The 18,500-nt window shown below is 34.2% G+C and overlaps 1 protein-coding gene across 10 annotated transcripts in view; it reads left to right on the forward strand.

Annotated features, from left to right (window-relative positions):
- Positions 1-18,500, forward strand: part of CCSER1 (coiled-coil serine rich protein 1) — a 1,446,943-nt gene that overhangs the window by 748,572 nt on the left and 679,871 nt on the right. The gene's annotated exons all lie outside the window — the stretch shown is intronic.

The following is an 18,500-nucleotide window of genomic DNA, read 5'->3' on the forward strand; positions in this document are numbered from 1 at the left end:
ATTTGCCTTAAGCAGCTCTTTCAAAAAGAATAAAAATATAGAAAACCGTTTGTACTGTAATTTCAGGAAACAAACTAGTTTACTTTATAGATTCATAATGAAGTAAAATGTATAAAATCATTTACATTTTACATACCAAGGATCAAGATCCCTGGTCAAGTGAAGAAGGTAGGGTAAACATAGTTGAGGCTTTGGGTGAAGTATAATAAAAAATAAACACATGTTAGAGAGCTTGCCGGAATCTTTGAACAGAAAGTTGTATATATTATATGTATTTCCCCCCTGGGGCTTATAGTGTCCTGGAGAGTGGTATATCATACAAATAGCCAGTGACCAGACCATGAAGAACCAAATGAATAATGCTAAAGTATTTCAAAGGTATGTTGAATTTATAAGGGACCAATGAAACGTGATCTGATTTTGTTTTAGAAAGGTGAGTTTAGCTGCAGTATGGAGCGTGTATTAAGTGATACAAAACTGGAAGAGGGAACACTGTTAAATGGTTACTGCAATGATTCTGGAGGAAAAAATATGAAGGGCTATACTAAACAGATAAAACAGAGGGGAAGGAACAGCTCTAAAAGTTATTTAGGAAAAATAATTCTTTGGACTTGTAACAGAAAAATGTGAGAAGCTAAGTATCCAGGATGACTCCTAGGGTCTACAATGGGAGATTCTTTGATAGCAATACCTTTCAGTGGTACAAGGAAACTGCAGGAAAAAAAACAAAAAAATAGAAGATGACAAAGTTTGTTTATACTATGCTGAGATTATGATACATGAGGGGCATATCTAAGTGGGTATGCCTAGTAGGCAAACTGACATATGGGATAGGCATTGTTAAAAAGAAGTTGTATAGATTTTAGTAATAAAATGAGTGTAAGGGGAGAGGTGATCTTTCATAATTTTGGTTCACCAAGTTGCAGCTTTTTATTGTTATTCATAGTTTTTATTCAAGTAAGCTATTCTTAAATGACTGACATCACAAATATTTTGGTAATATTCTGAAAATAATTATTTAAAATTAATGGTTGTGAAGGGAAATAGGTATGATAGACAAATCAGATAAGATAAAGTTAGTGTACATAAAGCTAGTAATATTCATTTTCCTTTGTTAGTAGCCAATATGAACCTGAAATAACATAGTATGTTTACTAATCTAGCCAATATTTTAAAATATAAATTCAATACTGGGAGCACCGGTGAAAAACTGGTATACACATTTTATTTCTAGTGGCATTTTTGCTTGTTAACAATATTTTGGGACACAATTTAACAAATATGTTGAATGAGCCATGAAGATATTCTTAAAATACTATTTGATTAATTTTATTCTTACAATTTAATTTAAGGAATAATTGGAAGTAAAAGTAGAGATATGAAAAAAATGTTTAATGTGGTTCAAAAATTAGTCTAAATATCTTCAAGATTTATCCAATAACATAACATCAGCAAAATGCAATGGTACATACCCATTACAGATTCAAGTGTAAAGAAAGGAGAGTGAAATTAAAATACTTTCTATGAGACATTGAATCTTAGAATTTTTTCTTTTTTCTCTGAAAATTGTATTTCAGTTGAATTTCATTTATTTTGGGGGACCAATTACACTATATTTTTTAGTTTAAATAATATGTACCTATAAAATCATAACATTTTTTATTTATTATAGATTCATGGGTTCTTTTGCAGGTTTGTTACATGGGCATATTGTGTAATGCTAGTGTTTGGGTTTCAAGGGAACCCATCACCCAAATAGTGAAGAGAGTATCCAATAGATGGTTTATAAACCCTCAACTCCCTCTCATAACCTCCCCTCTTTTGAAGTCCCCAATGTCTATTATTTCCATCTTTATATCCATGTGTATCCATTATTTAACTCCCACTTATAAGTGAGAACATAACGGTGTTTGATTTTCTGTTTCTGAGTTATTTCACTTAGGATAATGGCCTCCAGCTCTATCCACGTTGTTGTGAAGAACGTAATTTCATTCTTTTGTATGGCTCTGTAGAATTCCATGGTTTATAGATACCACATTTTCTTATCCAACTCATGTTTGATAGACACTAAGGTTGATTTCATGACTTTACTATTGTGAATAGTGCTGCAGTAAACATAAGAATGCAAACGTCTTTTTAATAAAAAGATTTTCCTTTGAGTAAAATACCCAGTAGTGGGGTTGAAAGGTAGTTCTACTTTTAGTTCTTTGAGATATCTTCTACCATTTTCCATAGGGGTTGAACTAATTTACATTGCCTATGAACAGTATATAAGTATTCCGTTTTCTCCATATGTATACCAACATTTGTTATTTTTCAACTTTTTAATAAAAGCCATTCTGACTGGTTTGAGATGGTATCTCATTTGCATTTCTCTGATGATTAGTGATGTTGAAGGTTTTTTCATATGTTGGTTGGCGACTTGTATGTTTTCTTTACAGAAGTGTCTGATGACCTTTGCCCACTTTTTGATGGAGTTATTTTTTTTTCTTGTTGATTAAGGTCCTTATAAATTTTGGATATTAGTCCTTTATCAGAATCATAGTATGCAAATATTTTTTCCCATTCTGTAGGATGTATGTTTACTCTGTTTTTAGTTTCTTTTGCTGTGCATAGCTCTTTAAGTCCAATTTGTCTACTTTTCTTTTTATTCCATATATTTTTGAGGTCTTTATCATAAATTATTTGCCTAGGTGAATACCCAGAAGAGTTTTTCCTAGATTTTTCTCTAGTATTCTTATAGTTTGAGGTCTTACTTTTAAATCTTTAATCCATCTTTTTTTTTTTTTTTTTTTTTTTTTGGAGACAGAGTCTTGGTCTTGTCGCCCAGGCTGGAGTGTGATAGCATGATCTCAGCTCACTGCAAAGTCCAAATTTCCAAGCAATTCTTCTGCCTCAGCCTCCTGAGTAGCCAGGATTACAAGTGCCTGTCACCACACCCAGCTAATTTTTTTTTTTTAGTAGAGACAGGGTTTCACTATTTTGGCTAGGCTGGTTTTGAACTCCTGACATTAGGTGATTCCCCCGCCTTGGCCTCCCAAAGTCGTGGAATTACAGGTGTGAGCCACCATCCCTGGCCTTAGATCTTTAATCTGTCTTGGGTTAATTTTTGTAATATGTTGAGAGGTAAAGGTCTAGTTTAATTCTTCTGTATATAGCTAGTTCTCTCAGCACCATTTATTGAATAAGGAGTACTTTCCCCATTGCATATTTTTGTTGACTTGGTTGAAGATCAGTTCATTTTAGATGTGTGGCTTTTTTTCTGAATTCTCCATTCTGTTCCACTGATCTGTGTGTCTGTTTTTGTATCAGTACCATACTGTCTTGGTTATTAGAGCCTTTTAGTATAGTTTGAAGTTGGATAATGTACTGTCTCTGACTTTGTTCTTAATACTTATGATTGCTTTGGGTATTTAGGCACTTTTTGGTTCCATGTGAGTTTTAGCATTGCTTTTTCTAATTCTGTAAAAAATGACATTGGTCATTTGATAGGAATTTATTTGAATCTGTAGATTGTTTTGGGATGCATAGTCATTTTAACAACATCGGTTTGTTCTATCTATGAGCATATCATGTTTTTCTATTTGTTTGTGTCATTGATGATTTCTTTCACCAATGTATTGTAGTTCTTGTTGCAGAGATGCTTCACCTTCTTAGTAAAATAAATATATATTTTAGGTATTTTTTTTATTTTTTGTGGCAAATGTAAATGGGAGTGAGTTCTTTATTTGGTTGCAAGCTTGAATATTGTTAATGTATAGAAGTACAACTGATTTGGGGTACATTAATTTATATCCCGCAACTTTATTTAATTTGTTGATCAGGTCTAGGCATTTTTTTTTTTTTGGAGGAATCGTTATAGTTTTCTATGTATAAAATCATGAACTCAGAAAAGAGAGATAGTTTGACTTACTGTTTTTTATTTACATGCCTTTTCTTTGTTTTGCTTGTCTGACTGCTCTGACAAGGACTTCCAGTATTATGCTACATAAGAGTGGTGAGAGTGGATATTCTTGTCTTGTTCTAGGTCTTAGGAAGAATACTTTCAACTTTTGCCCATTCAGTATGATGTTGGTTGTGGGTTTGTGATGTATGGATCTTATTATTTTGAGATATGTTTATTTGATGCCTAGATTGTTGAGGGTTTTTATCATGAAAGGATGTTGGATTTTATTTAAAACTTTTTCTGCATTTACTGAGATAATGATACGATTTTTTAAAATTCTGTTTTTATGATAAACCACAATGATTGATTTGCATATGTTGAACCATTGTTTCATCCTAGTACAAAATTCACTTGAGTGTGATGGATTATCTTTTGATGTGCTGTTTGATTTGGTTTGCTAGCATTGTACTGAGGATTTTTGCATCTATGTTCATCAAGGATGTTGACTTACAGTTTTCTTTTTCTGTTGTGTCCTTGCCAGGTTTTGGTATCAAGACAATATTTGTTTCCTAGAATGAATTAGGAAGCATTCCCTCCTCCTTTTTTTTTTTTTTTTTGTTTTGTTTTGTTTTGTTTTTGTTTTTGTTTTTTAATAATTTCAGTAAGGTTGGTACCAGATCATTTTTGCCCATCTAGTAGAATTCTGCTGTGAAACCCTCTGGTCCTGGAGGTTTTTTTGTTTTTTTGTTGTTGTTGTTTTGTAGATATTTTTATTACTGATTCTATTTTGGAGCTCATTATTGGTAGGCTAAGAATTTCAGTTTCTTCCTGGTTCAATTTTTAGAGGTGGTGCAGTTCCAGGAATTTATCCATTACCTTTAGGTTTTCTAGATTGTGTGCATACAGATGTTCATAGCAGTCTCTGAAAATGTATTGTATTTCTGGGTATCAGTTGTAATGTCACTTTTGTCATTTCTGATTGTGCTTACTGAAATCTATTTTTCTTGGTTAATGTAGCTTGTGATCCATCAATTTTGTTTATCCTTTTAAAGAATCAACATTTCATTTAATTTGATACTTTGTATTTTTTTCGGTATCTATCTCATTTAATTCCTCTTTAAACTTGGTTATTTCTTTTCTCTTCTTCTAGTCTTGCGTTTGGTTTGTTCCCCTTTCTCTTTTTACTTTAGGTCTGACATTAGGTTATTAATTTGACCTATTTCTATTTTTTTGGTGTAGGCATTTAGTGATATAAACTTTTCTCTTAACACTGCTTTTTCTGTGTCACAGAAGTTTTCGTATGTTGTGTCTCTATTTTCATTTGTTCCAACTTTTTAAATTTACGCTTTAGTTATTTGCACAAAAGTCATTCGGGAGCAAGTTTTTTTTTTGTTTTTTTGTTTTTTTGTTTTTCATTTTCTTGTGTAGTTTTGGTATTGATTTCTAATTTTATTGCACTGTGGTCTGAGAAGTTGCTTTAATATAACTTGGATTTCTTTGAATGTACTGAGAATCTATTTATGATCAAGAATGTGGTCAATTTTAGAGAACGGTACATGAGCAGATGAGAAAAATGTATATTCTGCAATTGTTGGGTGAAGTGTTCTGTAGACTTTTTTAGGTCATTTGGTCAAGTCTAATTTAAGTTCAGAGTTTCTTTGTTAGTTTTCTGCTCTGATGATTGGTTTAGTGCTGTTAGTGGGGTGTTGCAGTTCCCCACTACTATTGGATGAATATCTATCTCTTGGTCTAGTAGTAGTTGTTTTATAAATCTGTGTGCTTTGATGTTATATGTGTGTGTATTTAGGATAGTTAAATCTTCTTTTTTTTTTGAGACGGAGTCTCGCTCTGTTTCACCATGTTAGCCAGGATGGTCTCGATCTCCTGACCTCGTGATCCGCCCGCCTCGGCCTCCCAAAGTGCTGGGATTACAGGCGTGAGCCACCGCACCCGGCAAATCTTCTTAAATGGAATCCTTTAGCATTACATAATACCCTAATTTGACTTTTTAAAAAAACTGTTGTTTCTTTAAAGCCTGTTTTATCTGACACTAAAATAGCAACCCCTGCTCTTTCTTGTTTTTCATTTGCATGATACATCTTTCTGTATCTTTTTACTTTGAGCCTAGAGCTGTCATTTTGCATGAAATATGTCTCCTGAACGCAGTAGATGGTTGGGTCTCTTTTTTTTTTTTTTTTTAATTTGATTTCCTATTTTTGTTTTTTAAGTGAATATTTAGGCCGTTTACCTTCAAGGTTAATATTGATATTTGAGGTTTTGTTTCCCTCATAGTATTGTTAGCTAGTTGCTTTGTAGTCTCAATTGTATAATATCTTTATAGGATCTGTGAATTTTGTACTTATGGGTGCTTTTATGGTAGCAAGTATTGTCCTTTCATTTCCATGTTTAGAATTCCTTTGAGCAACTATCACAAGAACAGAAAACCAAACACCACATGTTCTCACTCATAGGTGGGAACTAAACAATGAGATTGCTTGGACTCGAGAAGGGGAACATCACATACCGGGGCCTATCATGGGGAGGGGGGAGGGGGGAGGGATTGCATTGGGAGTTATACCTGATGTAAATGACAAGTTGATGGGTGCTGATGAGTTGATGGGTGCAGCACACCAACATGGCACAAGTATACATATGTAACAAACCTGCACATTATGCACATGTACCCTAGAACTTAAAGTATTATAATAATAATAATAATAAAAGAATTCCTTTCAGCATTTATTATAGGATCATTCTGTAGGTGATGAAATCCCTTAGCATTTGCTTGTCTAGGAAAGACTTTGTTATTCCTTTGATTATGAAGCTTCATTTTGAAGAATATAAATTCTTGGCTGGAATTTTGTTTTCTTTAAGAGGGTAAAAATAGATCCCCAATCTCTTCTAGCTTATAAGGTTTTTGCTGAGAAGTCAGCTGTTAGTCTGATGAGATTTTCTTTATGGGTAACTTGTACCTTTTCTCAAGCTGCCCTTAAGATTTTTTTTTTCCCCCTTCATGTTGACCTTGGATAGCCTCATGACTATATGCTTTGGTGATGGTCATCTTGTGCAGTATCTTACAGGTGGTCTCTGATTTTCTTTCTTGTGTTTGGATGCCAACCTCTCTAGAAAGGTTAGGGCAATTTTCCTTAATTATTTCTTCCAATATTTTCCAGGTTGTGTTTTTCTTCTCCCTCATGAATGCCAGTATGTCATAGGTTTGGTTGTTTTTCATAATCCCATGTTTCTTAAAGACTTTCTTCATTTTTTAAAGTTCTTTTTGCTTTATTTTTGTCTGAGTTAATTAAAAAACTGGCTTCCAATATCTAAAATTTTTTCTTCTGCTTGATCTAGGCTATTTTTAAAGCTTTCAACTGTATTTTGAAATTGCTTTCATGAATTTTTGAATACTAGAAGTTGTATTTTTTTTTATATTTTGTTTTGTTTTGTTTTAGTGTAGTTATCTCATCTTTTATATCCTGCATTTTTTTTTCTGGTTTCTTTGTGCTGGATTTCAACTTTCTCTTGGGTCACATTGAGTTTCCTTGAAATACATATTTTGAATTATTCATATGTCATTTTGGATTTTTAATTTTGGTTAGGATCCATTGCTAGGGAGCTAGTGTGATCCTTTGGAAGATATCAAGATATTCTGGCTTTTTGTACTGCTCGAGTTGTGCTGATTCCTTCTCATCTAAGGGAGTTCTAACTTTTTATTTTTGTATTTGCTACCGTTTGGATGGAAGATTTTTTTTTTATTCCTTTCTCCCTTGAATGCTTGAATGTATGATTGTGTTGTATGTTTTCTATGATATTTTGGCTTTATTTCTGGGTGCTTTGAGGGGCCCAGTACTCTATTTGGGTTCCTTGGTTGTGGCTAGCTTCTGGCTTTTTCAGATTCTGCTTGTTGTAGTGACGTAATAGACATATGAGCTGACACACTGCCTCCTGCAAGGCTGAGGGTGAGGAGAAAGGACTTGGGAAGCTTATCTTATGGACTAACAGTGAGCCCTTCTGGCAGCAGGTTTTTAATTTGGTTGTGCAATTCAGGATCCAGTCCAGTAGATTGTGATTAAGAGTAACAGCTGTCTTGCCCTCATGTAGGTTGATGATGAGTGGAAGTACCTGCCCTGACCAAGTGGGATATGGCAGGGAGAGATCCTGTTGGGTGTATTGAGATCTCAGGGGAGGGGACGAGGGGGTGGCGCACCAGCTCCTTGTCCTGAGCAGGCAGCGACATGATCCACTTCCCTATCATGCCCCTCTCACAGGGCACATGATGTTCATTTCATATAGACTTTGACCTTTTGTTCCTGGATGCAGCACAGCTGCAGATGGCAGGTACACCCCTTTGGCAGCTACCACCGCACATGGACCATTCTCTAAAATTGACTATATTCTTGATCATAAACAGTGTCTCAATAAATTCAAAGAAATCAAAATCATATTGATATGGTTTGTCTGTGTCCCCATCCAAATCTCAACTTGAATTGTATCTCCCAGGATTCCCATGTGTTGTGGGAGAGACCCAGGAGGAGGTAATCGAAACATGGTGGCCAGCCTTTCCCATGCTATTCTCATGGTAGTGAATAAGTTTCACAAGATCTGATGGGTTTACCAGGGGTTTCCACTTTTGCATCTTCTTCATTTTCTCTTGCCACCACCATGTAGGGAGTGCCTTTCACCTCCTGCCATGATTCTGAGGCCTCCTCAACCAACTGAAATGTAAGTCCAATTGGACCTTTTTTTCTCCCCAGTCTTGGGTATGTCTTTATCAGCAGCATGAAAACAGACTAATATACGTATCAAGCAACTTCTCAGACCACAGTGCAATAAAATTAGAAATCAATACCAAAGCCATCAAGTAAACACCTTCCTCCACTCAAGGCACATAGCTACTGCTGGAGCTTTCGGGCACCACAATATGATTACACTATCACGGTTCATTGATTTTCAGGGAACAGATCTACTTCAATATAAAATTAGCCAGGCACGTTGGCAGGTGCCTGTAATCTCAGCTACTCAGGAGACTGAGGCAGGAGAATCGCTTGAACCTGGGGGCAGAGGTTTCAATGAGCTAAGATCACACCACTGCACTCCAGCCTGGGTGACAGAGTGAGACTCTGTCTCAAAAATAAAAAAAAAAAAAAAGGATAGGTAAGATAGGTAAGCATAGTAACCAACCTGAAAGTAATAAACATAGATATACATGAATTTTTACATTTCATATTTAAAATTTTACTATTGATTTTTAAATTCCTAATAATTTATTTAAATGCAAAAAGTTAATAAATACTTTTTTGACAGGAAACAAAACTGTACATGAAGATGGCAACTTATGATTCTAACACCATTTACTGATATCTTTTTATATGCTTATTTCTTTTGAATTGGTTTTATGTTTCTTTGACTCTTAGTCTTGGTTTTATCTTTTCCTTGACTAGGTCTCTTGATTGTAATTGTCAGAAGGACAATTGGATTTATCTTAAACTAAATGGAAATTTATTAAAAGGCTATGGGGGTGACTCATCAAACAGGACTGAGAGCCAGTGCTGATACCAACTGTAATTAACAACACAATTCATACTTTGACTCTCTGCACTCATTTGTGCTGTTCTTTAATTTTGTCTTCTTTTGCTTCCTTGTTTTTTTTTGTTTTTTTTGTTTTTTTTCTTTTTCTTTGTAGAAACAAACCTCTGCTATTTCTCTGGTCTACTGGAGCATAAACTTAACCATTGCTTGCTTTCAAGCTTTTTTACTTTTGACTTGGGCACCACAAAAAATATTAACTTATTTTCTTTTTATTCCTTATACCGTAATTGCCAGAAAGGTTTCCTATTCTAGCTCGGGAAGAGGATCTGTTCCCTGAAAATCAATGAAACATGACAGTATGATCATATTATACTGCCTGAAAGCTCTGGCATTAGCCATGTGTCGTGAGTGGAGAAAGGTGAAGTTCCCAGGAAAGTATGTATGTGTGACGGGAGCAGTAAGGGGGGTCTGGTCAGCAAAGTAGCATGTTTGCCACCATCTGAAAAATGAATGCATTCATGTAAAGATTCCTTGTGTTCTTAGCCCAGATACTAGCAGTATTTATAGCTTTCATCAGCTAAACCCTCTTATATGATGTGTATCAGTACATAACTGCTTGGATGTTTCACAGTTATCTCACTTTTCAATATGCTCAGTATCTCCCATTCACCCTTATTTTCAGTTAATCCTGCTTCTTCTTCACCCATTCACCCCATCTCCAATTGAACCTGCTTCTCCTGAAGTGTTCCTCCTATCAGGAATGTTACCATCAACCAGCCTCCCATTTGCTCAGATCAGCAATTTGGGAGTTGTTCTTGACTGTTCGCTTTTGCTAAACCTACCAGTTACAATTAATTATTCACTTTTTAATCTAGCTATTATTTTTAGTCTGGAAAATAGATAGGAATCTATCCCTTTTGCAAAGCATTTTCACTAGTCAATTGTGTTATCCTCTAAATTCCCTTTCTCCTATATCATTCCTACCTCTAATTTCTTCTACATACAACAGACAGAATGGTGTTTGTCAAATACAACTGAATTGTGCTAAAAACTCTTCTATGATTTCTCACTGACCTAAACATAAAATCGAGCATTTTGTAGAGCCTACAACTGTGCCAATATTCTCCTTGCTCACTACGTTCTAGTTACACTGTACACACACACACGCGCGCACACACACACACAAGCATATATATTTTTTAATTTCTTAAGAAAAAATACATATAATCCTCCCCCATTTCTCCTGAGCTTTATCCAGTTTTTCTCTCTGAAACACTCGCTTGCTTACTGCCTGGCTGTGTCCTTGTCCTATAACCTTAAATGTCATTTATTCACTCAGGCCCACCCTGAGTATCAAATAGAAATGGCATCCTTATGTTATTCTCTCTCCTAACTTCCCTTTATATCACTTACCAAAATTTGTCATTTTTTACCTGGGAATACATTTGCTTATTGGAAGTCTCTCTCTCCTATGAACTAGAAGCAGTGAAACAGTGAGAACAATGACCATTTGCTTACCACTCTCTATGTCATGAGAGCATTGTATGCTGCTCTCTGTACATCCCACTCCCTTTGCTTAGAGTCTCCGCCTCCTGCTAGCTGCATAGTGGAGTTGTGTCCTACTCAGGAGTTGGAGTCTAAAAGGGCTCACTGTGAACAATTAGCCAAAATGTCACATAACTAGTTTTGTTTATAAATATAAACATGCAAAATAATACAATGCATATTTAAATATATAATTTTATTTTAGTTCTAATTACACAGAGAGAAAAAGTGAGCACAGTTTAATTTGCATAATTAAATGTGCTATCATTACTGATGGATGAATTAATAAATTACAGATACTCATTAAATATTTGTTGGAATCAATTAAGTCCAGCTTTAAATGTCTTTGCCTACCATTTCTATTTAAAAGTTGAATAAACAGACGTCTAAAGCAACTAATTCCTCTAGTCACATATAATCTGTTTAGGTTTTCTGTCTTATTATATTTTGCTATTCAGATAATATGTATACAGAATTTAACTTTATTTTTAATTTTTGCTCATGACTATGCTAAAGAAAAATTGAAGGATAATGAATTTTATGACACTCAGAATTTCTTGAGTTTGTCAGTGAAGTTTGATCTGTGTATACAGTTTGTCTGGTGAAGTTTGATTTATGACATCAATTGTTTTCTAGCTGATCGTCAACCTGTAATGCCATGCTGACTCTGCAAGTGTCTAGTGATCTTATTCTTGTCTCCTTTATTCTTGTGTTTCCGGAATGCTGTCATCAGCACATTACTGTTAATGAATGACTGTCTTGGAGACTTTTGTGTCACTTCATGGTTTACTATAAAAATTTTGATACACATTGAAATTAAATCAATACCAGAAAATAAAATGCTCACAATCTCCTAAAAAATGAATATTTTCTTTAAAATAGGAATCTTACTTTTAAACCATAGTGATTAAGTGGGCATGGTATTATATCCTGATCTTCCTCAATAAAAATATCAAGCAAGTTAAAGCTGGAGAAATCTTTGTCATATATTCAACATGTCAATCTCAATATTGTAGGCAGGTTTCTGTTTTTAGTGATGCAAGGTATTTTTTTAAAAATAAGAACAGTCTTCAAGGTTGAATTAAGGATTTATGGTTGTTGTATTAGTCAATGCCATTTTAACTCTCCTAAATCTTCACAATGCCTATATTCAAACCCTATTATTTCAAGTTCATTCTGTGTGTGAATGTATGTGTGTGTGCGTGCACATCTTGAGGCTTAAAGGGGGGCAATAAATTGCAAAATAGAAAATTCAGACAAATTGAACTATAATGCAATACTATCCTAACTTGTATTGGAATGCAGCCATATAAGCTTCTAGTACATTCTTCTCTGAACTGAAGTGACCTACTGGAGTTGCTGACATAGAGGGAAAATTGCAGACCTTTACCACAGGGCAAGAGCCTGTAAACTTCTGCTTAGACAAGTTGAAATTTCATCTTGTGGACAGATCATGTCAATAAGAAGCAGAGTATGTTTCTTTATCCCAAGGTCACCTACCAGTTTATAGAGGAGTAAAAGCGAGAGAGAGGTAGAGCAGAAATTCCCTAATGCAAATATGGGCCAGGGGAACGGAGAGCCACCCTGACAAATAGAATGTATGTGTTTAGACCAGGATGCTGCTAGTGAGGGAATGTTTGGGGCTTAATGTGTCAAAAAATTCTTCTGGACCTATTTCCTATAGAAGATATATCTGTATTCATCATTTTTTGGATGATGATTCAAAAAATCATCATTCATTGGATGAATCACCTCATTCATTTTCATTAATTTTCATCATTCATTGGATGAATCACCTCATTAATCTTTCACTCACAATGTAAAATTCAGGCGAGAGTCAAAATGGAGTATATAAGATTCTCTCTTAAAAAAAGAAATTCTAATCTGTGCATGAAAGTAAACGTTTGTCACGTGACGTTACAGTATCAATTTCTCAGACATATATTTTATTTTTACCCATTTTTTAATATCCTCACTTTTCTCTTTGTACTGCTTTTTTTTTCTTCCTTTCTTTTGTCTTATCATAAAGTATCTTTGCAGACCAGAATTACTGGAAGAAGCCCTTAGTTCATATTTCATTTCCAATTTTTCCCTACTTAAATTTATATACGATACAAATGCCAGAAATTTTGCTGGAGTTGTCAAGTCATCAATATTAACTTCCAATAGCAAATTTGTCTGCGAATGTCAAGTTTCAAAAGCTGATCTCTGATGCCACTCCAGCCTAATGCATGTTCTCTCATCCACCTACTTCTTCATTTATTAAAAACAGTATTGAGTATCTAGAGTATGCTCAAAAGTATATAAGGAAGTGTAGAGTCAATATGGTTTTAAATAGACATGGTCCCTACTCTAAGGAACTTAAACACTAGTGCAGAAGACAGACCAAATATAGGCAAACTGCAAATAAAAGAAATAATTGTCAGTCAAAATGACATTTAGCAAAAAAGATATTAAGACACAGAATCACTTGGAGATAAGAATCAACTTTAAAAAGAATATCCTTAAGGTAGTGGCACATAATATGCAGAAGATTCCAGATGTAGGAATAGTATGTTAAAACTTCCTCAAGTGGTAAAAATCTTGATCCATTCAAGAAACTGAAAGAAAATGTGTGTGAGGAGAGTCATGTTTGCAAGTGAAAGAGTTGTGTTAATATGAGATGAAGGTAGTATAATAGATAAGGCGATGTAAGGCAGGGGCTGGCTGTACATCATGGTAAAAAGTTTAATTTTTATTATATAAACCAGAATGCTGCAATAGCAGCATAAAACAAGAAGCAAATGGTAGTCATGTGTGTAATTTAGTATGCCAAATATGTTGTACTTAAATTAATATATCCAAAATCGTATGATTTTAAGATGCAATAAATATATAATTATTCATGAAATATTTTATGAGTGAGATTTTTTGTACCAATTTGTTTAAAATCCAGTGTGTATTTGACACAAACATCTCAGTTTACAGTAGCTGCATTTCAGATGCTCATTTGTCACCCATGCCTCATGACTACTCTAGTGGAATGGAAAACTGTTAATGTGTTCAAGCAGGAGACTGATGTGATCCAAATTACATTTTCATGTTACTCCGCTATTATTTACAGAAACTATGGAGTGGAGAAGGTATGGCTGAAGACAGGAAAATGAGTTAGGAGGCTGTATTAGTTTTCTGTGGCTTCGGTAACAAAGTACCACAAACTGGCTAACTTAAAACAATTGAAATTATTTTTTCACAAGTCTTTCTTGAGACCATAAATCTGGAGTCAAGATGTGGGCAGATCCATATTTCCTCTGAGGGCTCTAGAAAAGGAGTCTTCTTGACCTCTTTTAGCTTCAAGTGGTTGCTGACAATGTTTGAAGTTTCTTGGCTTATAGATGGACCTACACTTTCTAGTTTCTATCTCTGTCTTCACGTGACCCTGTCTTCTGTGTGTCTGTGTAACTATATCCAAATGTCCCTCTTCTTATAAAGAACACTTGTCATATTTGATTTGCGGCCAATCCTTATCAAGTATAATCTCTTTTTAACTTGACTATATCTGCAAAGGCCCTATTTTTAAGTAAAGTCACATTCACAGGCTCCAAGTAGACATGCATATTGGAGGTACACAGTTCCAGACAGTGCAGAGGTCATTGGAATAAAAGGTGGTGTTGGCTTGTACACACCCAGCACACATCTATACTTCACTCCCCTCTGCACTCTATGTAGTAAGCTGGGGTGGAGGCAGCAGATATAAAAAGAAGTGATTGTGAAATACATTTTAGAGATGTAATTAACTAATGTCTTGAATGTGGAGAGGCAGAGCCAAAACAATTTTGGTGATATTTTCAGAGTTTCTATCATGCCTTTCCTGATCAGTCACTAAATGCCCACTGTTTTTATCCTGGAAATTTGTGTTCCTAGCTTCTAAAGGATCTAACTCAAAGCCATCTCCTTTATGTCCCTCTTTATGAAGCCTTTCTTAATTAGCTTTACCTTACTGATAAGAGTATTAAACTAGAAGAAATGGATTAGCCTGTCTTAAGTACTAAAGAAATCAAATATATATTTGTATAATCCATTATTAGTGAAACTTTTCCAGTGTTTAAATATAGTGCAATGTACTCTGAAAAAAATCTAGAAACTGGAAATTTTAAAATTGAAATGGAAATCATAATTCAACTCACATTGTATTAGTTCATTTTCACACTGCTATAAAAAACTACTCGAGACCGGGTAATTTATTTAATTGACTCACAGTACCACAGGCCCTAACAGGAAGCATGACTAGGAGGCCTCAGGAAACGTGCTCATGATGGAAGGAGAAGGGGAAGCAAGCACCTTCTTCACATGGTGGCAGGAGAGAGAGAGAGAGAGAGAGAAAAAAAGAGAGAGAGAGAGAGAGAGCCCAAAGGGGGAAGGGTCACCCTTTTAAACAACCAGATCTCATGAGAACTCACTATCAAGGGAACAGCAAGAAGGAAATCTGCCTCCATGATTTAATCACCTCCCACCAGGGCCCTCCCCTGATACAAAGAAATTATAATTCAACATGGGATTGGTGTGGGGACACAGAATCAAACCATATTACTCATTAAAAACAAAAAGCAAAACTAAACTACGTATCCTTTACATCTAGAATATGGCACACAGTTATCTGGGTACAAGTATTCCTAATGATTTCAATCTCTAAAGATACTAAGTTTTCCAATTCATAATTTTTTTTATCATTCTATCTCATTCATAAATGAAATCACCCAAGTTCTTAAATGTAGTCATATTTTTAGTTTGTACACTCTCTTATAGGTATTCAATTCCATAAATATAAAGTATACTGTTTAATTATGTAAGCCCTATTACTTCTTGTAAAAAATACCTGCAATCTATTCTCACAGTGGTCACGATGAAGGATGTCAGGCAGTTTTCTAGTTGAGGTAGCATAAGGTTGAATAAAGATAAATATGTTATCCAGATGTTGTATTATTGATTTACTGATGTTCCTTCTTTTCTGTTTGTGTTTAGAGTCTTGACCCATTTTTTAAACATACAAACATAGAATAAGTTTCCTATCCCTTTGTCCTTTTCTGCAGTTCTGTAAAACCTCACATTGCTTTTCATGAGGTATGGGGACCCAAAAACTGAAAGCGTTTCAGTAACAGGCCAACTGTTAACACTTGTGAGTCCTAGGCCAAGAATAGGAATGAAGGCTCACAGAATGTAAGTCTAAATATTGAAGTTATAAATAAAGCTTTATAAATCATGGAATAAAATATGTTCTAACCTCTTATCTTGGAAAGTATACTTTGATAATGACTTAAAAAGCACATTCCAATTCCAGATTTCTTTGGACTTCCTAGCATTCTCTGCAGGAACTTAGCAACGTGGAGAGAGCCAGCCTTTGTTCTTATTTAATTCCAATATCCATTGTTGAAACTGGGTAATGATTGCATAAGAGTTCTTTTTATAAGTCTCCCATTTTTTTCATGTTAGCAATTTTTCTACAACAAAAAGTTAATTTTAAAAAAGTTTAGTGTCTACTTGATAGCTCCTAGAAATTTTATGTTCTATGAGAGGAGGTTTTATTTGCTTGGCTGTGTTTCTTGAAAATTCTACTGATTTCTTCAGTGATATGCCCTCATTAAAGGTGGGTGACAATGATCAATGTGATCTGTATAATGTTGCATTTTCATTCTTGAGCTCATCTTTGGCCTTGGCATCATTAAGCAATCCTTATGATTCTCTCTCTGTCTCTCTTGCTTTTATTTTATTTAAATAATCTTTTATTATTGACATTGAAGTCCGTTATAAGATGATGGTCAAATTCTCTTTGTTCTACCTAATTTTTAGTTTAAACTTGTCTCACAAGGCTGTGAATTTTCTCATGTTGAATTATGTTACTTTTCAATTTTAAAAGTTAGCTTTTCCCCTCTTTTACAGTGTCAGTTTTTCTAGAATATTTCTCTTTCCATAAGCTTTACCTTTAGATTGATGACTTAGGATCTAAATTTAGTATTATACTATTTTAAGCAGACTTTGTGTTCCTTTTACATTAAAAAAAAAATCTTTTTCTAGCTTATACCTGTCTTTTGCCAAACTTTGTTTTGCAAAGTTTGGATAGCAACATAAACGTTTTCTCTTTCCTTCGGCCTCAAGGTACATATTCAGTAAGTATGTAATCACTATCATATATATTTTCTATACCAGTATCTGTTAATTGTATTAATTAATGTGTGTACATTCTTTTTATTATAGATTCTGAAGCAAACTACTACACATAGGCCATCATGGTCAAATTTTTAAAAGTTTATCTCTTTTTCATCTTGTTGATAAATTTCATAAACTTTTATGTAGGATATTCAAATAGACATGTAAGAGAAATGGGACTTTTTTTCGGGATTATTGAGTATTTTTATTTCAACTTATTTTACTGCACTGAGTAGCTGGAGTAAAAGACACTAAATATCCCTAGTCACTTGAGACTTCATTTTAAAAACCAGTTGTACTGGCTTTGCCATGGCTTTGTCTTGGTTTTGATTTCTATCACATTTCCTCCTCTTTAGTGCTTCCTCAGCAGCATGTACTTGAGTATGTGCACATGCAAATGCAAAAACATGGATATATTAGTGGTACCTGTTATATCTTTCATGCTCATTCAAGAGATATATATTTTTAGTAATAAAACTGAATTTTAAAAGCCTAAAAATCAGGAACCAGCCTTTTTATATAGACATGATATGTCATGGAGTCAGATTCTATGAATATCCAATGTGTAAAACACACACACACACACACACACACACACACACAGAATACACATATCCAAGAAATGATTTTAACAGTTTAAAACAGAATATATTTTTATATTACTCTGCTTGAACTGATAATATCATTGCTATCAAAAGGATTTCATGCCTTTTCAACATTTAGTTTTTGTTTGTTTGACATCTTGCTTCCAATTTTGTGTTTAACTCTATGTTGACTTTATCATTTTATTCCAAACTTATGCTCCAAAATGCATTGCTGATGATATTTATATTAGTAGGCATTCTGTGGAATTGTGCTTTTACAGGAAATACATTGGTATTTCCTGTAGATTGGTAAATCTTAAGTAATCTTAAGTAATCTTAAGTTATTTCCACAGTTTAAAAAAAAGGGGGGGCTAATATTGAATCTGCAATAAAATATAGACAAGGTGGACACCAAAAATAGTTTTGTTTCCGTCTGTAATTACTAGCTGTGCAACAAGTATAAAAATACATATTTGCTATGTTTCCTTGAATATGTGATGTGGAGGCAGCAACACTATTTGTAAGCTTTTTAAAAGAGTTACAGTGTCTCTGTAGAGATACTGTACTAGGGTCTAGAGACCAGTAAAAAAGGTTTTCATCTGGGCTGCTCCACTTACTATCTTGTGTTATATTTAGCGACTGATATTACCAAAGTATCAGTTTGCTGTTTTTTATAAAAGGAACAAAAACACAGCTTTTGCATGTTCTGGAGAGGATTCATATATATATATATATATATATATATATATATATATATATATATATATATATAT

This window comes from Macaca mulatta, chromosome 5, assembly GCF_049350105.2.
Source record: "Macaca mulatta isolate MMU2019108-1 chromosome 5, T2T-MMU8v2.0, whole genome shotgun sequence".
NCBI lineage: Eukaryota > Metazoa > Chordata > Mammalia > Primates > Cercopithecidae > Macaca > Macaca mulatta.